The sequence below is a fragment of the Mytilus californianus genome, unplaced genomic scaffold (genome assembly GCF_021869535.1).
Source record: "Mytilus californianus isolate M0D057914Y unplaced genomic scaffold, xbMytCali1.0.p SCAF_11, whole genome shotgun sequence".
Classification (NCBI taxonomy): Eukaryota; Metazoa; Mollusca; class Bivalvia; order Mytilida; family Mytilidae; genus Mytilus; species Mytilus californianus.
In genome coordinates, this window is record NW_026262593.1 from 7858196 (window position 1) to 7882276 (window position 24081).

A 24081-nucleotide genomic window follows, 5' to 3' on the forward strand; every position below is an offset into this window, starting at 1 on the left:
GTTGAGTTTTAATATAAAAGAGCCTAACTGGTAGGCTTTATGGTCATACAAAATTTTACAAACATCGATCAAACTTCGATTTTATTAGGCACTTTACTTTTTGTTGACGGTTTTGACACAATCTTGAATTTTACATGTTATTGTATAATTTTGCATCGAAGGACCCCAATAAACACAATACAATAGTTTGTATCTGAAAGAGAACGCAAATCCTAGTTTCTTAAAGAATTTTTGTTTTTATTATGAATGATCATCTTTAGGGGGATTACACAATTTGTTTTCCAAAATGTTTCAAGCTGTCAATTTTAGTGCAGATTTAAAAACGTTTAATCTTTTGAATATTATGTAAGTTTAAAATAATAACTTCAAGGGAAATAAGCTTTGCGTGGCTTTCTTATCGCTTCCCTAAAGTTTTACGACACATCTAATGAAGGAAGCCTACCGTTTATGTTGTACTGTTACACAACTGTCCAAGGTAAGGAGGCGGGTTAGGAGCTCACAAACATGTTTAACCCGTCACATTCTTTATGTGCTGTCCTAAGTCAGGAGTCTGTTATTCATTGGTTGTCGTTGATTGCTGTCTGTCATATTTGGGTTTTTTTGTGTAATGTTTTGTCACAAATCAGGTCGTTAGTTTTCTCGTTTGAGATGATTCACATGTAGTTTTCTTGTTTGAGATGATTCACATGTTAGTTTTCTCGTTTGAGATGATTCACATGTTCGGGATCTTTATGATCTTTATAGCTTATGCTAAACACGCGACGCTGGCATGTCTCTCCTGCTTTTTTTTTAAATCAAAATTGAAGTTCAGTCGAACCTCATTGTGTCGAAGTCAAAGGGACTGGACCAAAGTATTCGACTTATCCGAGGTTCGATTCATCCGAGGTCGTGTGTCGTCATAAATTTGGAATGCATGAAATACAGTATGAGATTTGTTTAAACTAGATACTTTGAACAGTGTGTCTTTTTTTCGATATGACACTTTATAATTGTGTATTCAATCTCCATATTTTTGGTCCTTCATAATAATTAAACACACAAGTACAGATACAAATCATGCACAAATAAAATTAATAGTATACACAGATATTTACAAAGGTCAGTCACTATAAATTATGAAATAACTCGCGGAAAGAATTAAGGTCTGAAGGTCGTCTGTTTTACATTAAACCATTATGAATTTGTCGTAAATGTCGTAATTGTCTTAATCCTTTAAATATTGTAATTAATCAACTTTAATTCCAACAATTATTTTAATCTCGGCTTAGGTCAACAAATGGAAGTTTTTAACTACCTTGACTGGCTATACAGCCCTTGCACGGTCGGATATTATATTATTGGCTTGGGTCATTTAAATTCGTTTCGTTTTTATGTCAGGTGAAATATGTTCAACACACTAACGTTCCGCTTGAACGATCAAACAAAGGTGTTAATTACCGGTCACCATAAACATGTCATTTTAACTGTTATACAAACAAGTATGTTTATTCAGCTTTAATCTCTTTTGAAAATGATTAGTTTTCATTAAAAATACATCCGATTTGAATTTTTATCATTAGGTCTGCATCTTTCGAAAATTTTTACTTTAGAACTTTGAGACATCGGGGTCAATTTACATTAATTTTACATCGACGGAACTATAAAATTTAATCGACTTAACCGAGTATTCGAATCAACCGAGTTTGACTCATCAAGGTAATTATGCATTGATCAAACGGAAATTTTACGGGGACCGAGAAATCACTTCGACTCATCCGAGTTTTCGACACAACCGAGTTCGAAACAACGAGGTTCGACTGAATAATAATGAGGTTAAGGTCAAATGAACCATGCCAGACAGACACGTTTACCTTACAATCATTCCAGACACCAATAATAGTTGACCTATAATTGTTTAATATATCTTATTAACTGAAAAACCAATGAAAAACTAACATTATGCAAGGAACTATAAAAATGAGATCAATGTTAGATGAACCCTGCCAGACAGACATGTAAACCTTACAATCATTCTATACACCAAATATAGTTGACGTATTGCTTAAAGTATCCGATAAACTGACAAAACCATGAAAACTTAGCATAGATCAATGAACCATAAAATAAAGGTCAACGTCATATAAAACCTACCAGTCGGACATGTACACCTAATAATCATTCCATACATCAAATATAGTGGCCCTATTGCTTATAGTATCTTAGAATTAAACCAAACCACAAAAACTAAACATTGTTCAATGAACTCAACGTTGAAATAAAGGTCAAGGTCAGATGAAACCTACCAGTCGGACATGTACACCTTACAATCATTCCATTCACCAAATATAGTTGACATATTGATTATAGTGTGGCGTGGTCAATTACATCAAAGATTTGATGTTAATCAGTTTAATGATCTTTCTCTTGATTAATGTGACAGTTTATACGGTACATGGGTTGCACAGTACAGTTGCAATTCAATTTAGAAGTTTATCAAAATACTGTAAGACCATAAAGCAAAGCAATGTTTAATCTAATTTAAGAACAGATGTTTATAGAACGATCTTGTGAGAAACTTTATGTTTTGGTCAGTTGTCATATAGACGAGAATGAGGTCAGTTGTCATATAGACGAGAATGAGGTCAGTTGTCATATAGACGAGAATGAAGTAACAGTTGTCATATAAACGAGAATGAAGTAACAGTTGTAATATAGATGAGAATGAAGTAACAGTAGTAATATAGATGAGAATGAAGTAACAGTAGTAATATAGACGAGAATGAAGTAACAGTAGTAATATAGACGAGAATGAAGTCAGTTGTCATATAGACGAGAATGAAGTAACAGTAGTAATATAGACGAGAATGAAGTAACAGTTGTAATATAGATGAGAATGAAGTAACAGTTGTAATACAGATGAGAATGAAGTAACAGTTGTAATATAGATGAGAATGAAGTAACAGTAGTAATATAGATGAGAATGAAGTAACAGTAGTAATATAGACGAGAATAAAGTAACAGTAGTAATATAGACGAGAATGAAGTCAGTTGTCATATAGACGAGAATGAAGTAACAGTAGTAATATAGACGAGAATGAAGTAACAGTTGTAATATAGATGAGAATGAAGTAACAGTTGTAATACAGATGAGAATGAAGTAACAGTTGTAATACAGATGAGAATGAAGTAACAGTTGTAATACAGATGAGAATGAAGTAACAGTTGTAATATAGACGAGAATGAAGTAACAGTTGTAATATAGATGAGAATGAAGTAACAGTTGTAATACAGATGAGAATGAAGTAACAAGTTAGATTGGAAATTATATTGTGAACCTATATATTTATATCATACATGTACTGCTATATGAATATCTATACGAATAAACATATGAACATTAAACGGACTTCGTTACTAGTATATAGACAGTAGTGAGCTTATGGTGAAATATGCAATAGCTAGTTCCCTATGTTAACGGGCAACAAGATGGATTACGATCCCGTGTACATAGATCCAAAATAATGACATAGTTCCAAAACATACACAGAAGAAAGCCCCGTTACATGTGGTGGAGGTACCCGAGTTAACAATGTTTGCCGGATTTATAATGTACGTGAAATTGGGGCGAATGTGCCAAGTCATGGCGTGTGTGGAAAGAAGAAACAATTTGTACATGTATTCAAGTGAAACTAGCAGAGCAGTTTTGGTCAGATTAGGCGAGAGATTGAATTAGGATGACTTTGTATATACCATAATGTTAGTGACGTTGATGTAAATATTTGTATACTTTTGTGTCAGTCAACTTGTTTCTTTGTTTTTTGGAAACGCTTTATATTCAAACTTTGAAGAACATTGGAGAAGAAGCTCGTGAGAATTTTCCATGTTGGTGACCATGTATCTATGTAAATACCAGTATGGACTGGCGAACCTGTCGATCCGAAACCGGCAAACTATCAACAGGAACCGTCAGAAATGAAAGAAAATGACACTCCTGTTGGTAGATTCGAAGAAGTGGTTCCGCACGTTCAAACCGATGAAGTCATGTGGACACTATTTTCATTTTTGTAAATACCTTTAAGTTTTCATAAAATATTTTTATTCATTTAGAAGGTTTCATGCCTATGTTTAGTTTTTTATTGTTTTTATGTATTGGTCAGTTGTCATATAGACGAGAATGAAGTCAGTTGTCATATAGACGAGAATGAAGTCAGTTGTCATATAGACGAGAATGAAGTAACAGTTGTCATATAGACGAGAATGAAGTAACAGTTGTAATATAGATGAGAATGAAGTAACAGTTGTAATACAGATGAGAATGAAGTAACAGTTGTAATATAGATGAGAATGAAGTAACAGTTGTAATATAGACGAGAATGAAGTAACAGTAGTAATATAGACGAGAATGAAGTCAGTTGTCATATAGACGAGAATGAAGTAACAGTAGTAATATAGACGAGAATGAAGTCAGTTGTCATATAGACGAGAATGAAGTAACAGTAGTAATATAGACGAGAATGAAGTAACAGTTGTAATATAGATGAGAATGAAGTAACAGTTGTAATACAGATGAGAATGAAGTAACAGTTGTAATATAGATGAGAATGAAGTAACAGTAGTAATATAGACGAGAATGAAGTAACAGTAGTAATATAGACGAGAATGAAGTCAGTTGTCATATAGACGAGAATGAAGTAACAGTAGTAATATAGATGAGAATGAAGTAACAGTTGTAATACAGATGAGAATGAAGTAACAGTTGTAATACAGATGAGAATGAAGTAACAGTTGTAATACAGATGAGAATGAAGTAACAGTTGTAATATAGACGAGAATGAAGTAACAGTTGTAATATAGATGAGAATGAAGTAACAGTTGTAATACAGATGAGAATGAAGTAACAGTTGTAATATAGACGAGAATGAAGTAACAGTTGTAATATAGATGAGAATGAAGTAACAGTTGTAATACAGATGAGAATGAAGTAACAAGTTAGATTGGAAATTATATTGTGAACCTATATATTTATATCATACATGTACTGCTATATGATTATCTATACGAATAAACATGTGAACATTAAACGGACTTCGTTACTAGTATATAGACAGTAGTGAGCTTATGGTGAAATATGCAATAGCTAGTTCCCTATGTTAACGGGCAACAAGATGGATTACGATCCCGTGTACATAGATCCGATATAATGACATAGTTCCAATACGTACAGAAGAAAGACCCGTTACAATAGGATCTGAGATACGGAAAGGACAATGAACATATGGCAAACAGAAACTTCGTAACAAAAGGTATCCGCATACATCAGGTATTCTACCTTCTGAAATATAAAGCTTTATACAAGCAGGTTACGCTGCCGCCAAATTGTCTCTGAATCCCTATGTCTTGCATTCTGCGACTTTCGTCGCAGGCGAGACAAAAATGATACATTTCCCATCAAAATGGGTGCGTAAGCCTGTTTCGATTCTCAAAGGAGCTACTCCGCATCTAAATTTTGCAAATGCACTTCTATATCTATACGATAAATTTTTAGATAAATATAATTCACTTCCATAACTGTCTTTAAACAATTTATAAGTCCGTAATTTTTTACCAACATTTTGTGTCAATATTCTATTTTGTCAGTTTTCTATATAATTATCAAATACAACTTCTTCTATCTGTGTAATCTCTTGTTTATACAATACATTACTTAAATTAACATAGAAATCTAAATTACATTCTTTAAACTTAGACATAATCCTAAAACACCAATTTCGTCTCTTATTAAGAGCATTACTGTAACACCATTTAAATATTCTATAATTCAATCTATCTCTGCACATTATGTTACATCTAGCCCAGTGTCGAAAAACACAAGTCCACTGCTTAACACTCGGAGGTTTCCAGCCCATATCCCCTTGGATTGCATCGTTCGGGGTATATTTACCCACACCCATAAAAAGACCTGATATCTCTGTTCTGGACAGCATTAATACACGAAAAATCGCTGGTGCCCCAAATGGCTGCACCATAACTTATAACAGGCCAGACCAGGGTATCAAATAGTTTAGTAAATGTACTGTACTGGAAACCTCCATGTGCCTTACTCTTTACAATAATCAAACTTAATGCCCTGTTAGCTGACTTGGCTACAGCTTTAGCCATTACATCATAGTTTAAAAAAGCAGTTAAAAGTAAACCCAGCTATTGATAGCTTTGTACAATACATATTTGCTTATCATTAAATAAGAATAATGTTTTTGTCTGTTGTACAGACGGATTTCGAAAATGTACAATTTTAGTTTTCTCGTGATTAATATTTAATAACTTATTTTTACACCATGTATTTAAAACATCTAAGAGTAATTGCAAATCGTTTCCATTCTCTGCAATCAGAACAATGTCATCTGCCTATAATAAAATACCAACTAATTCACCATCAATATCAATACCAATATCTAATGCTTGAATATCTGAAACTAAGCGGTTTCTAAAAATATTGAACAATATTGGAGACAAAACACAGCCTTGTTTTAGGCCTGAATTAACACTAAACCATTCAGTCATATTCCCATTTAGTTTAATAGCACATTCAACTTGAGAATAAATAGCTTTAATAACACACAAAAAATGTTTACTTATACCAAGATCATCAAGATCATTAAACAATAAATTTCTATTAACCGTGTCATATACCTTTTTAAAATCTACAAACACTGCAAACGTAGATAATTTTCGTAATTTTCTGGTTTCAATAATAGATGTAAGCGTACTCAAATGATCAATAGTACTTCTACCAGAACGAAAACCATTTTGCTCATCATTTATAACATTTTTAGTTTCTAACCAAGATACAAGTCTATTATTCAAAATGCTACAAAACAGTTTATAAATACATGGGGCTAATGTAATGCCCCGATATGACAAAGGATCCCTAGTGTCTGATGTAGAACACTTAGGTATAGGTGTTATTATCCCTTTACTCCACACGGAAGGGAATTTACCAAATTTGAAACACTTATTAAATAAATTATGTAAAACACGTAATAATATATCATTTCTATACAATTCTACAGGTATCAAATCAATACCTGGCGCTTTGCCATTTTTTGCTTTAATCAATACATTTATAACTTCGTCAATACTAATTTCACAATCTAAAAATTCAACTGAAATATCGTTTGTTATACTTTCATTAGACAAGTTATCTTTATCTTCACAATTCAATAAATTATCAAAAGAAATTTTCCATTTATTTAAAACTACATCAGTATTAGTAGTCTCAGTTACCCAGACGCTTGAATTTTATAAATCAAACGTCTGGGTTATCGCAATGGTAAAAAATCTTATGTCAGATTTCTGTCAGAGATTCGGAACAATTTGGGTTATTCCTGGACCTATGAAGACTACCGATAGTATCCGAAATGATATGTTGACCCACAACATCCAAAATGGCAGCCTCCATGAGTGCTTGGTTTTATCGACTTCAAGCAAAGAAAAAGAACATCAACATGCAGTTAGCACATACGTGTTAAATGGTCATGGTTTCATTAGTGTGTTGTCAATAGAAAAGGGGTTCCTGGAACCAAATATAATGAATCATTTTGGGGGTCGTTCCCAACCAGTACACTAGTCAATAGTCCAAATAATTGTGATGCCTATAAGGTTTTAAATTATCTTAATATAATAATTTTTTTTGCTTTGATGCCATGAATATAGGATTAGGCTAGTCCAAATAGTTATGACGTCTTGAAAGGCTTTTTGATCTTTTTTCTTTGGTGCCTTCCTTCGCTAAACATTATTTTACATTAATTTGTATGGAGCTTGTGTACCGTACTTGGTCTTCTGTTCAGTCAATCCGCTTTGATTTAAAAGCCTTTAAACTGTATTTGTTTGTTACCGTGGTAATACTATTTTCAACATTATCCGTTTATATGAATATAGCGCTGCAAGTATACAACAGCTTTACAAGGTTTTATTTGATTTGATTGTGACCGCAGACTTTATTATATGTAGTCAATTATTTACACAGATGATTCAGTATTTAATGTAATAATGAATATGTTTTATTTTGTAGAGCAAAGCAGTATTGCATCTGGAACTATTATACTAACTTAGTATAATAGTCCTTGATGGCATTGATGTCAACTTTCTTCTTAGTAACTCATGATTTTATGTACTGTGCATATGTGTGAATTGTAGTCGTATGCCTTTATATAATATACTGAGTTGCACATCAATCAACAGAATTTCACCAGATTTTATTAGGCTGTGAATGGTTTAACAAAAAGTACAGGAAATTCTTATTTATTTGCATGCCCTTCAATTTAACATAATTCGACATATAGCCACATCAAGTGAGATGGTATTTGTTGACCTACCTTCTACTATATTGTTATTCATTGCAATTTTTTTAAAACTTAAACTAGGACTTTAATTATACATCCTCCAACAAAAAGGCCGACTAGAGGCTTGATAGACTTACTACATGTAATTCAGTTTACATGTACTACCGGTAGGTTATTACTTTTCCTAGTATATATAGTCAACTAATCTGAAATGTTTAGTTTCATATCAAAATAAAAGAGAGGCGAAAGATACCAGACACACATTCAAACTTATAAGTTGAAAATAAACTGACAATGCCAAGGCAAATAAAGAAAAAGACCAAAAGACAAACAACAGTACACAGGTACACAACAGAACGAAGAAAGCAACACAAACACAACCAAAAACTAAGGTTCACCTCAGGTGATCCTGATGGGCTAACAGATCCTTCTCCACATGCGACACTAATTATGTTACTCCTATATTTGTTTTTATTTTCTGGGGAGTTATTTGTTTGTTTGGTCAAGTGTTTTGACTTATTTTTTCATTATCATAGTTCCTGATAGCCTTTTATGTATTATTACAATTTCCACGGTCTGCAATTAGATAGATAGCTGGGTAATTACAAAAAAAAGCCATAAAAGGCATGCTTTCAAATTAATTGGTTTTGTTTCCCCTTGACAGTCTGGAGCTTTTAGTTCAGTGGTTGTCGTTGGTTCATGTATGTCATTGGTTAATTATATTTTGTTATAAAAACGGCCTTCAATTTCTCAATTGAATTGTTCACATCATTTTAACATGACTGGGCCTTTAATAGCAGACTATATGATATGAGTTTTTCTCATTGTTGGAGGCTACACAGTTGCCTATAATTGCTAACAGCCACTTTATTTAAACTTTGGTTGATAATTTTCTCATTGGGAATCACCTCATTTCCTTTTTTTTTTTTTTTACATGTTATATACTGGTAGTCCTTGTATGATTGTCAATTTTAGTTTATTTATATGTTTTTTAGTTTTGTATGCCGTCCATTTTTACTGAACTAGTGCACATTTTTGTTTAGGGGCCAGCTGAAGCCTGCCTCAGGGTGCTGGATTTTCTCGCTGTTTTGAAGAAGCATTGGTGTCCTCTGGCTGTTTTCTTTTCTTTGGTTGGGTTGTTGTCTCTTTGACACTTCCCCATCTACATTCCCAATTTTATATATTCAAAACTCGAGAAGTTTTTGTTATTCCTATCTGTCTTCTGACTGTCCAAAGTGGGCATTTGGAAAACTCCTAGATGGTCTTTTTGCCCATGACATAGACTGGAATGCCACTTATTTTCTTCATCATAATAACTGAACATACAGTACCTTAGAAATATGAGTTAGTTTTACATGATGTTTTTTTGACATGTCAGAGCCTTTTAAAGCTTATGCTATGGATTTGGTTCATTGTTGAAGGTGACCTTTTAATTGAATCCACAATATTTGGACTCTATCGGATATAAGTCTCAGTGGCAATCATGTCATATCTCTATCTTACAATTTTAAGCGTTTAATGTAATGATTATTTTTCAGAATCAAATTAAGGTACACATGATAGTGCTCTTTCTTCATTATCTTTGGGTTTAGTATCAATTAAAATGCAAATTTTAAGATGATAAAAGTGTTTCTAGTTTCAAATGGTATTTTTGTTTATCCTTGATGATATAGATTGTAAAAATTAGTGGGTTAAAAACAATGAAAACTAAATAAAATAAAAAGGTACAGCAAAATTATTTTCATGGTCTTGTGATAAAGTGCTTAAATGTACTTTAAATTTTTCTGAGTCTGTAAAATAATCAATCAAATATTGATTTGTTATTATTTCTCCTATAAATATCAAAACTTACTCCAGTCTAGGATTCAAATATTATCTTTTTCCTGATAATCCTATTAGATACAGAATTAAAGAAATGATATACATGTATTTAAAATAAACAAGAAACATTTATCATGTATATGGAAAGGAATATGTTTCTTAATTCACTAAAACACAATACTAATTATTTAAAAAGTACTTCCACTTCAATCAGCAATTGAAGTTTTTTTGTCATTTGTTTTTCAACATTTAATCCAATATTAAAAAACAATAAAGTCATTCTAGAAAATCATACAACCCTAATATAAGAAATGCAATTTATTAAGAAATGAGAGGCATTGACGACCAAGATGATAATTTTTCTGTGGACGCTGTAATGTATTATCATAATACAATATGATATGGACATCAACCACAATTGTTGCACTAGTATTGTAAGCACAAATGGTCTCATGGTGTCTACTCTTGTTTCTTGATTTCCTCACTAGTATCTGAAAAGCAAAAGTAAAAACTGTGGTAACTTATATTCAGAATTTTAGATTATACAACATTTTTTTGTTATAGATATCCTGAAGTGGCTAATTGTTATAACATGTATATGAGTGTTTTACACGCACAATTGATGATAGAAAAATTCATACTTTTAAGGGTTTTACTCACAATTCTGTACCCAAATATTAAGGGAATGTTATTATAAGTATAGATGTTTGACAAAATACTCAGAACTATACAATTATCCTGGTAATTGTTACTAGTTTATAGGAAACAGAAATATGTATAATTACAAATTTATTTTCGTAAACCAAACTTTATATTTAATTTCATTGTGTAAATAATCTTTATTCTTTACCAAGTATGGCTAATTTACCAGCTTTGACAATGTTACAGAATGACAGATAGTTATGAACTTTTCAGATATTAGCAGTTTATGCTTACTCTTCCACAACACCTGGTGAAACCTGGGTTTTAAGCGGGTTTGCATTGTGTTTGTAGTCCATAAAATAACTGATTATAACTCTTAAACAGAGAAACATTTCTTTTGTTTTTCAACACACCTATCTCGTGCATTTATTTCAATTTGTCTGGTTTTGTGCATTGTTTTTTTTAGACTTCTGCTTTCTGACTCTCAATTTAAAATGTATATATATGTACTGGTTGTAAAAAGGTATTATTTTTGTTGGAGTAAATATCTGTAAGTTTTAACTTAATTATCTTAGTATATCAAAAATTTACAGGATATCAAGCACAACAAAACGAGGCTATATTTAACCAAAATCTGGGTATAATCCATTATTATATTTGACTAAACTAGCATAGCATCACTGTACATTTTATTCCTATTCATTATAGGGTTACAACTGATAGAATCCAATTGAGAATTTCACTTACATTATCATTGTCTTCCCTGGTCCCAATATGCATGCATGTATCTATTATTCTATCATCAGCATGATAAGTTTATCTAATTGAAAAGCCTTTAAAACAATATGTGTTACCTGTTAGATTAATTTGACATGTCACCATCGTCAGACCTGTTGTTTTTTGCTTCTTCCAAGATGAAATACAAAATGTACTTGTATTGGATAGGAAAGTCTTACTGAAATATAATTTGCCTTAATTTAATAACATGCATTATTTTATGAGGTCAATATATATATCTACCAGACTACCGGTATACATTTTTTAGAATTGAAGTAATTTTGCAAAGCTAAGAAACAAGTTCAAGTCAATATGCAAGGTTCAAAAACATTTAGTCATACATGTACCGGTATCTGTTTTGGAATAAAACCAAAGAAATTATATTTTCTTATTGGCAATTCATGTCCTATTAATTAAAAGTACATTTTTTAAAATTAAAACAAACCATTTGTACAAGATATTCAAGATATATTTCATATGATAAAAAAAGTTGCTTAGAAACAGAAGTAAGCTTACATATATATATGTCTGATGAACATGTCAGTAACTGCTAGTCATGCTAGTAGTCCTTTGTTAATAATTTAAGTATCATTGTTATTTTGCTAAGTTTCTTGTGTTACCTATTTTGACATTAGACTACGACTTCTTTTAAACTGAGATTTACTGTGCGTATTGCTGTGTGTGTTTTTCTACATTGGCTAGAGGTATGAGATCTCATAAAACATGTTTAACCTGCCAAATTTTTGCACCTGTCCCAAGTCAGAAGCCTCTGGCCTTTGTTAGTGTGGTATGATTTTTAATTTTAGTTTATTCATATTTTTCTGATTCAAGTATGACGTTCATTAGGGCCCCGCCAAATGGCGGACGCCCTATAGTGATCAGTCTGTGCGTCCGTCCGTCGGTCTGTCCGTCCTTTCAAGTTGTGTCCGCTTTATATCTAGAGAACCGTTATGATTTCAAAGTTTATACTTGACATGCATATCAACCAACACCAGAGGGTGTGTCATAATGTATGTACAATTTCCTAGGTCAAAGGTCAAGGTCAAAAACTTGTTTTAGTTGACAACCCCATTTCCTATGGTAAAGATCGTGTCCGCTCTATATCTTGAGAACTATTATGATTTCAAAGTTTGTAATTGACATGTATATAAACCAACACCAGAGGGTGTGTCATAATTTATGTTCAACTTTCTAGGTCAAAGGTCAAGGTCAAAAACTTTGATTATAGTTGACAACCCCATGTCCTATTGTAAAGATCGTGTACGCTCTATATCTTGAGAACCGTTATTTCAAAGTTTATACTTGACATGTATATAAACTAACACCAGAGGGTGTGTCATAATTTATGTACAACTTCCTAGGTCAAAGGTCAAGGTCAAAAACTTTGGTTTCAGTTGACAACGATTGTCCAATGATAAAGATACAAATTTTTACCACACATTATTTACAGCAGGGCCCACAGAGATGGCTCCCATCTCAATGATATCTAGTTTTCACTGAACTAGTACAATTTTTTAGGAGCCAGCTGAAGCAAGCCTCAGGGTGCTGGATTTTCTCGCTGTGTTGAAGACCTATTGGAGGCCTTCGCCTGTTTTTATGCTCTTTCATCAGGTTGTTGTGTCTGTGACACATTCCCCGTTTCCATTCTCAGTTTTCTTTTAATAATACAAATTACCCAATGACAGTCAGTTATCTGTGAGGTCTCTTCATTCCTGTATATACATTTGCATATTGTTTGTTTTTCTGCAGCCATTCAATACAGACTATTGACCTGGAAAAGAATTTAATACATGTATGTCAGTATTTTACTATTTAGATGCAACTAAATGCATATAATTTATGCTTAAATAGTTATAATACACTGTATACTGTTGGTCTGATATATTTTTTATTTCATTCTCAATACTATTCAGCCTTTTAAGACAATAAACAATTGTAATAATGGTAAACCTGTATTTGTTTAATTGTTAATTTCACAAAGCTCAAGAACCTAAGCTTTCATACCTTTGTTTGAAATTGTATACAATTCAATGTGCATTCATAGAATTTAAAAATCATATCGTTGTAGCAAGGTAATCCTCTTAAACATGTTAAAGTTTAAGTAATTTCATGTAATCAATGAACTCTTACATGTCCAAAATGTATGTTACAGGAATTTGTAATACTTTTGTTTATATTTTCTGAGATGTATTAATAAAACAAATATGAGCGGCTTGTAGGACACAACTTTATATTTTTATCATGGAAAATTGTCTCCATTTTATTGGATCATGTTTTGTGATTTTATAATAGGTGTGTAACTATTGGTATTATAATACACAGTCAGGAACAATACATGCAAGTCTGCATTTCATTACAGCTGAATTAAGTACATTGTAACATCAAATGAAGTTATTTACCAGCCAGCATTATACATGGTATAATTTTATATTTATATAAGCTTTTTCGTTTCTTACCCTTTATTAGTGTTTATACTTACATGACTAGTTTGATAGTCAGCTTGGTTGAATGTTCACAGCAGCCCCTTGAATGTACAATAACATATTATAATTCTATATAAAGGTTGACATGGTTGATGAATAATCAGATAATGCAATGTCTTAAGGTAAGGCAATTGACACATCTAACAATATGATATTATCAATCTTGTATAGATCTGTAATTTGCTTGATGAATTGTTGTTTGCATAATGTCCAGTGGCAAATATTTCATATTGTATTTAAGACAAGAACAAATTAACATTAGGTTATGCAAAGTGCATTCGACAAGGGGAAGGTTTGAATGTCACGTGATTCTGTTACTTGAAAATGAAGGAATGTTTGACAGAAGTCTGAAATTTTGACCGGTCACCTAGACTCCTTTAAGAACTGCATCAACATTCCTCTTAGCCAATGTGATGCCACTCTTGAGCAATGATTTATACTTCCTGAAGGGAGTTGCAAATAATGACAATTTTTAGAACTACATGTCAACACTGGTGTACTAATGCCCTTCACAGTCTTGCATCAAACAGTAAATTTCTTCTACCATTGGCATCAAATTTGTTAACATTTTATAGCGATTCGTCAAAATATCTTTGTTCATTGTTGTCATTCATCTAGGGTCTCAAATAATTATGAGTTACATTACTTTTTGATGAAAATGTACATGACATCACCAAATCAGTTGATTTTTTTTCATCGTCTTAAAGAAAGTGTACGTACATTTAATCCTCATGCACATAAAATTACCGCTAACATTATTTGGCAATATTTTTTTACCTTTATTTATCATAAAGTTACCATGAATACGATCCTCTTTACTCTGTTGTGGATATATCGCCAGTTATTTATTTTCGTACATTATAAGAATTCATACTATGCATGTTTTTTTATTGAATTTATGACCACACTATGCATAATCTAAATGGCATAGCCCATACAATGAGGATAACTTGTCTTGTCAAACATTTTATTTTATGATACTAGTTGTTATTACAACTTATATGACTTTTTGTACACCCTATATGATACATGTATATACATGTAACTATACATGTGTGTAAAAATAACTACCATTTCCCTATTCCTATCCCTTTAGTAAACATGAACCCACCTTTATCCTGATTAGATAACAGTCAGTGTCTAGTTTCCATGCTTGTCTTAAACGTCTCAATTTAGACTAAAACTATGGTTAACAACTGCCACATGTGATGTCAATATTCCTGATGTGTTTACCTTCCGGCAAAACGTGGTCACGGTCATTACCAAATTTTATTACGCCATCTAGGGACGAAATCCAAAGATACAATAATCCAGACGCTATATTCATAATGCGTCTGGGTGATCGAGACTACAGTATTAGTACAAATTGAACCGCCATCTTGTAAAACTTCCATCGGAATGCACTTCTGTCTTTCATTTCCAACGCCAATTCTTCCTATTTTCTTCCAGAATTCCCGGGGCTCATTATTTTGGACGGCACAGAGTTCTTCTTGACTACGGTACCAGTACTGTCTTTTCGCTTGTTGACAGTTTTTTTCAAAAGTTTAACGTTTCTTCACAAATACATGACGTGCACTTTTCCTTTCGTTACCATGGTTACTGTTATGATTTATACGCCAAATACGTTCCGCTGCACACACTTCATTCCATAGTACTGTTAGGTTGTCATTCCAATGTCTCCGTAACTGTTGTTAGTAAAATAAACAACATTTCGCTCGGGTAAAATATCTATCCCTTCTATAAAATCAGGTATATCGGACACTCGACTGTTCCAATCTCCAAACAAATAAAATGGACTACTGTAAAATGGGATTGTATATATATTAGAAGAAAGCGAGTCTAAAAAATCATAGATATTCACCGATCGTGCTGAGTTTTCTGGAGGTAAATATACCACACATATATAAAAGGACGACTCCGGATTGTTTATTTCCGAAAAACGTATCCATAAAATTCCATCAACAGAATCATTCACTTTATCAACATTATAGTTCACTAAAACATCGTTTCGTACTAATACGCCAACACCTCCCGATCCCGTTCTTGCACGCACGTGTATATGTTTACGGTTATGTCCAAACCACGTGTAACCTTCAATACCAACAACTGATTGACCAATCACGTGAGTTTCGGCCAACCCTAATATATGCAAATAACGTTTATGTATGCATGAAGCTAGCATAAAATTCTTTTCACTATTTACAGTTTTGCTCCACCCATTAATGTTCCAAAACCTGCAAATTAACTAATACCGCTTCCCACGGTCACGCCTACCTTCGTAACTCTGCCATCCATTCGAATAGTCAGGATGTTGATCTCGATCATTATGTCTATTTCTATCGTTACGGGTGTGTGGATAATTGTTTACTCGTTGATCATTGACTTGAGGCAAATTGTGAACACTAGTATCATCAGACTGTTTCCTCACTACACGTCCAGATTTAATCATGAAATCGTTCTCCCTGCTTAAGGCTTTTAATAGTGTACGATTGTTATTGTCAGTACACGTTTAGCTTTCAATTCACCTTTCTTATGTTCTATAGTAGCGAAAGTTATTACCACAATACCCGGTTTATTGTCAGATCTGCTAGTTTTCCTGATTACTTTAGCAACATTTATATCTGCCAGTTTCAGGCCATCCTTTAATAAAGCTGAAACCTTATTTTTAAGTATTGAATTTTCATTTTCTTCTCGTTTGTCGAAGGGCAGGTTTTTCACAATAACACTATTATAAAGCTGTTGTTGGTCTTTTAGTTCAGAGTTAATAAATTACCGCTAGATGCCGCAACTTCTGCATATGATTTTCCAAGCGAAACAACCTTTTCTTATAATTCGTTAACTTCAGTAGAAATTTGGTCTTTCAATTTACCTACTTCACTTTTTTTACTTTATCATGAATAACGTTGTTGAATTTAACAGTTAGGCGTTTTTCCACATTTCCCTCAATTTCAGAAATTCTGCTCTATAACCTGCTAGCTACACTATTGAAATTGTCTGATAAGTTGCTAATCATTTAAACAATGGCATTTAAATGAGTGTTGTCAGAGGTTGGTAAATGCGAGGAGGGGGAGGCGGAAATACTGGAATGCTTCATCTTCTTATTTTGTACATGATCTGAGTCTGTTTCTGATAAATGACGTTTTCTGGGTGTATTGACTGTTGTTAAATGTGGTTTATGTATCTGAGCTACAGTAGTTATAGTACTCACATTATTCTCTATATTTACAATTGGACTTGGCGCCATTTCTGTTTGAACGAAATCCGTGGCTCCAAATTGACTAAGAGGATTTCCATCAAAACACTCAATACAACTGGATTCAAATTGGTTAAGAATCATCATCAAGTCTTTTATACACTAATACAACTCTAAAAGTTCAACTTGAGTTACGCTTTTTAAATTTAAACTATGAAAATATTGATATTTTTCGCTGCAGATATAAACACGACCGGTCACCTTGATCACGTGACATGTTTCATCATTCAAGCTACGTTTGGCCTAATCAAGCTAACTGGTTTTACATCATTCAGACTACGTTTGGCCTAATCAAGCTAACTGGTTTTTGGAAAGAAGATAGAGTTTATGATTGTCCATTTTTTTAAAAGGGAACTTCGTGCCACCAATGCCGCCATATTTGCAACTAGATCAAAATTAAATTGGAATCACTTATTCTTATATTTCAATAAATTTCACATTGTATTTTCAGAGAAGGAGAGCTTATCAAATTGTCTTTACAGATTTCCTCTGATTGAAACCAAGTGAAAATTTCAATACATCGTTCTTGCGCAGTTTGATTAAAATTGCAAAAATTGTTTTAGAGAAGAAAATGATATTGCCCTTAGGGTCAAGTGAGGAAATCGAAACAAAAATAACAGACCTCATCAACACAAAATTATAAGTGAGACAAAAAAATAAAAAAAAAATCGAAATATTGTTGATTGAAAGAACTAAAAATACATATTTTGTTCCTGAAAATGTTTCTTAAACAGTTATGCCATTTGACAGTTCTCTGGAAGATTTTCTGGAGTTTATGATATGGTTAAAAATCAGAAATTCGCAAATATCAGAACAAAGGTGACGCCACTGACATCGGTACCTTGTGTTTATAAATTTGTTTGTAAGGATTCCCGACTTTTAGTAGTTATAGCAGTTATATTAGTATGTCAATTTGTTCTCAGTTGTAGAATGGGTAACCCTTTGTTGGTAAAGATTCGCGACTTTTAGTAGTAGTAATAGTTACATTCGTATGACAATTTTTTCTCAGTTGTAGAATGGGTTACTCTTTGTTTGTAAAGATTCCCGACTTTTAGTAGTATTAACAGTTACATTCGTATGTCAATTTATTCTCTGTTGAGGAATGGGTTACTCTTTGTTTGGAAAGATACCCAAATTTAAATAGTAGTAACAGTTACATTCGTATGTCAATTTGTTCTCAGTTGTAGAATGGGTCACTCTTTGTTTGTAAAGATTCCCAACTTTTAGTAGTATTAACAGTTACATTCGTATGTCAATTTGTTCTCAGTTGTACAATGGGTTACCCTTTGTTTGTAAAGATTCTCAACTTTTAGTAGTATTAACAGTTACATTCGTATGTCAATTTGTTCTCAGTTGTAGAATGGGTTACTCTTTGTTTGTAAAGATTCCCAACTTTTAGTAGTAATAACAGTTACATTCGTATGTCAATTTGTTCTCAGTTGTACAATGGGTTATCCTTTGTTTGTAAAGATTCCCAACTTTTAGTAGTTATAACAGTTACATTCGTATGTCAATTTGTTTCAAGTTGTAGAATGGGGTACCCTTTGTTTGTAAAGATTCCCAACTTTTAATAGTTATAACAGTTACATTCGTATGTCAATTTGTTCTCAGTTGTGCAATGGGTTATCCTTTGTTTGTAAAGATTCCCAACTTTTAGTAGTTATAACAGTTACATTCGTATGTCAATTTGTTTCAAGTTGTAGAATGGGATACCCTTTGTTTGTAAAGATTCCCAACTTTTAATAGTTATAACAGTTACATTCGTATGCCAATTTGTTCTCAGTAGTAGAATGGGTTACTCTTTGTTTTTGAAGATTCCCGACTTTAAGTAGTCGTAACAGTTACATTTGTATGTCAATTTGTTCTCAGTTGTAGAATGGGTTTCCCTATGTTTGTGAATATTCCCGACTTTTCGTAGTAGTAACAGTTACATTCGTATGTCAATTTGTGCTCAGTTGTAGAATAGTCTTACCCTACTGCTATATATATAGAACAAATCTTCACCAAGGGTATAATAATTAGAAGTAGATATAGTATATAGAATCATGTGCAAAACAGTGTAGACGAGACCATTGATTGGCGCGCTAAAATACCCCATTGACTGGGTCAGATTAGGTGAACGTTCGTCTGTAACGCCCACAACTCACGACGTATTTATTATAGACATTCAAACTGTGGGGTTGCCAAAGTATATATACGAACTACAGTGCACAGTATATTATATACATATTTTATTTGTGATCATAAAATGTACGAAGTCGTCCATGTATACTATGTAAATTGGGTCGATTAAAAAAAATGAATATGTTTCTGTTGCCAAGGGTTTTTCACAAGTATAGTAGTTAGCAGAAAAGTTCACCAAACTATACATTTCACCTATTCAAACACGTAAATGCAAATTTCACAAGGCTTGATCCAAATAGCCCTATTACTGTCTAATAACTTGCAAGTTCGAAAAAGACAGGAAAGAAGTATATTTTGTCTATTTGTTTTGTGTTTGCACACTTTTCAAAGTTGACCATGCATTCGTTCTAAAATAAAATTTTGACCAGATAAAAGTTAAAAGATGACATAATTAGACAACCGCAATTGTTAAATCGCTTTGACGTCCGAATAAAAGATAATAATCAACACATGCATTGTAACTTTTAAAGCCAGTTAAATCCTTTTTTGCTGAAAGAACGTGCGATATCATAAAAATTGATTATCAAAACATAACAAAAACACAAGTAAAGAACGTTTAAGTATTCAATATAAATCAAAACACAAAGGTTATTCCTGATTAGTTTTTCGAATTATTTTATTTAGGCACTGAGACCCTTTGGCAACCCCACAGTTTAAATGTCTGTAATAAATACGCCGTGAGTTGTGGGCGTTAGAGACGAACGTTCACCTAATCTGACCCAGTCAGTGGGATATTTTAGCGCGCCAATCAATGGTCTCGTCTACACTGTTTTGCACATGATTCTAATATGTTATTTGTTGTCATTGTAAAATTTGAAGAAATATTAGAGTTTTCCCTCTTTATACGGGACACTGACTCGTATGGTTATGTAAGTTTTCTGATGAATCATTTCCAATATGTGAATGGATGAATGAAAGTAGTTATATTTTATGTCTGTCTTTGTTATGATTTATATGCCTGTTTTTGTGACCGGCTTTTAGTTTAATAAAAGAATTTGAATTATACTGTTTAAAATATAAAAATAAGAAGAAGTGGTATGATTGCGAATGAGACAAATCTCCACAAGAGACCAAATGACACAGAAATTAACACCTATAGGTCACCGTGCGGCCTTCAACAATGAGTAAAACAATTCAAACGAGAAAACTAACGGACTGATTTATGAACAAAACACACTGAGACCTAGGCTTTAGTCAGTATACTATTCTTTCTAGAGTAATTTTTATCACAGAACCCAATAAAAAAAGAGATTGAGGAGTATTTTATAAGGGTTCCATTTTGGCCCCTATATTTTGTTATAATGTAAACACATTATTTCTTTTTCACGTGACAAGATTTGTTGTTATTCTTTGTTTTATATTATTGGGTTATTTTGTTTAAAAAATTTTAAGGATTATTGTAGTTATTAAAAGGCCAATTATAGCAGAAAGTTTACAAATAAGGCAAACATTGATTAGATTTTTGCAAAACTAAAAATCTAAGCATTCCTGTGTATGAAATATTCCACACAGAATATACACGGAATATAGTAGGAATATTGCATTGAATTCCTATCAGAAAAGAGTAATATTCTAGTGAGACAGAAAATAGCCTAAAAATTTAAATTAGCAGGAGTTTCTTAGTAGGAATATTGTATATATTCCTATCAGGAATATTTAAATTAGCCGGAATAATTTGGCGGGAAAATAAAATTCCTACTAGAAAACCTGTTAGGAATTTTTCAAAATTCCACATAGAAAAAAATATTTTCTAGTAGGAATCTAAAAATATACATAATGTAAGTGTATATTCACAAATACACAACTGGGTCAATCATTTAAGTTTGAATCTCAACAACAAAGAACAATGGAAATGCATGGAATATATTCATTTAAAAAAGTTGGCTTTTGAAATGTACATGAGGAAGCTGTGATATATTCAAGCTAGAAATTATGTTATATATGTAGATGGGCAAAATATTGATTATATGAAATTAAAGAGTTATGAACAAATAATGAGTAAAATTATGCACTATCGTTGAATTAACTGATTACTAAATATATTGGCAAACAGATCAAACATTTCATCTTAAAAGTATAAAAATTACCTTTTAATCTACATGAGCCATATTCTCTCATATTTCAATATTGTAGTTGTTTGACCCTAAATGCAGCATTGTGTTCCAACACAACTTTTCATTTTTCTACCCTCCAACTTTTGAATTTCTGAACTGGAACTTGGTTGCATTTAACACGGCAAAATTTGTGTCGTTAGCAAACAGGAATCCAGTTTAAGATAATTAAAAAGATTTCATGTAGAAAGATTTTCTAGTAGGAATAAATTAATTCTGGTAGGATTCTTGTAGTAGGAAAATGAATAATATCATCATATTTTCTGTCCAAATTCCCACTTAAGGTTTTCCTTATTGAATCCCCAGCTTAACTTTTGTAGCTGACATCTTTTGAATAACGGAACATTTGATTTTGAGCACAAATTCAAACTAAGCGTCAGGCCTGTTGCAGCAGAATGCAAAAATCTATGGTAAAGTGCAATGATATCCAACTGAGGTAAAACAATAAGTCACATGCATATAGATTTAATTGAGGCCAATTATTGTCTTTCAAGTCAATTACAGCTCTTCTATAAAATCATGCAAAGCAAACCTTTGATCAACTTGCTTGCTATGTTTGCTTGATTGTTTGCAAACAATAGGTAGGCGGAGTTTCAGTCTGTTTTGTATATACTGGAATTTGATTAGACAATAAAAATTGAATTGCAATGAAGTTAATGTGTATTGTCCAATCAAATTCCAGTATATAGTAAACAGACTGAAACAGACTACCTACCTTTTGTTTACAAACATCCAAACAAACATAGCAAGCAAGTTGGTCAAAGGTTTGCTTTGCATGTTTTTATAGAAGAGCTGTACAAGTATCAGTATAATTCTAGGACTTCCTTATTTCAACAACTGACTGTAAATCAGTCAGAGATTAGACTGTTTCCAACGTCTTTGAAATGCCTCGGTGGTCCTGTGGCATGTTTGCCTCTAGTGCGGGAGGTCATGGGTTCAAACACCGGCTGGGTCAAACCAAAGACGTTAAATTGGTATTTCCTGCTTCTCAGCTAAGCACAGGGCATTAAGGAGTAAGAGCAAAGACTGGTCGACTCAGGGTCAGAATAATGTGTCCGGGTAGGGTGATATGTCTTCCTTTGGACTGTTACCTTGTGAACTATCATGTTAAAAATCCAGCTCAGCGTGTCAGTCTAGTACAAAGCAGGGTTAATATTCATATTACATTAACATGTTCGTCCCGAATATGCATATAAATTTGACGCTGGACGTTAGGCATCCATCCATCATCATCCAACGTCTTTGTATACGAGAGTTTGAAAAATTCAACATTGGTAACATTTTGATTCAGGTCAAATATTTTTTGTTCAACATTAATTGACTTCGAAGTAAAAAAATAAATAAATAAAGGGAGACAATCCTTGAAACCTTATTTTTTAGTCAAAGTCTGAGGTCTTGTAGTTGCTGTTTGTGGGTTCCTTTTTTTTATTTTGAAAATCATTTTTGGATGAAGCCATCAAAAATATATATATCCATCATCTTTTCTTCCAGGAACAAAATTGAAGCTTAATTATTTTTGGCCTATTCAGACATCAAGGAATACAATGGCCATCTTTTCCGCCAGAGGTACTATGCTCTGATTATTTGTTTCTGTTCACCTGAGAATAACTATTGGACGCAAATTACCAGTGAATATTTCGTTTTTTTCCCATTGGGGAATTTATTTTGTACCTTTGAAAAATACCACATACCATACATGGCACTCCTTTCAGCTTTTTCACAATAAATGTGTAACTAGGGGAGCACCTGTTGGTCACTGCACACATTTTTCTTGGTTTTCTATGAAGTTTTTGTTGGCAGACACAGAGTATTGGCTCACACCATTGTTAATTTGGACAATGAACAAGATGAGATTGTAAAATAATATAACTTACCGTGGTGCAACTGGAGGTAGTCCGTTTCTCTCAACTACTGCTACTGCTACTTTTACTGCGTGCATTGCCATGTCGTTTTGATAATCGCTGTGTATTCTCAATGAATTCACTATATGAGCTGAAACAAAAATTGAAACAAATGGTGAAAGTTTGTTCACGAAAAAATACAAATAAAATAAATATGAAACAACCCTTAAACTACCACGTACTGTTAAATTATAACTTTTTTACATTTTTTTTAACAAATCTATTTACTGTTTTGTTTATCCCATTGCCAAAAAAACTGTTATAAGAAAATTGTTCATCCCAACCAAAAAAAAACTTTGATAAAAAACTAATCTTTCCAATAAAAAAAAAGATAAATAACTAATCTTCCCATCCAAAAAAAAAACAATTCGATAAAAAAAAACTGTGACTGTAATGAAGCAAAACTGAAAAAGATAAAAATGTTTTAAATACAAAGTTGACAATTTAAGGATTGCTTCAAAATACTCGACCACCTGACCACTGCAATCTACTACCAATCTGACGATCCATCCATTTTTCGTTCGTCACCAAAAACAAGTGACTGAAGGAAGGACGAGAGCAATTCTGTTTACACAAAAATAATGTAAT

General features: G+C 32.6%; 1 long non-coding RNA gene across 1 annotated transcript; it reads right to left on the bottom strand.

The window, feature by feature from the left end:
* Positions 1 to 10445: 10445 nt before the first annotated feature.
* On the bottom strand, positions 10446 to 15392 carry LOC127719473 (uncharacterized). The gene is made up of 5 exons (XR_007990322.1): positions 15156 to 15392; positions 14041 to 14085; positions 13237 to 13332; positions 11639 to 11739; positions 10446 to 10633 (listed from the first exon to the last, which is right to left on the bottom strand). It is a non-coding gene; the product is annotated as an uncharacterized LOC127719473 (long non-coding RNA).
* Between the last annotated feature and the right edge of the window lie 8689 nt (positions 15393 to 24081).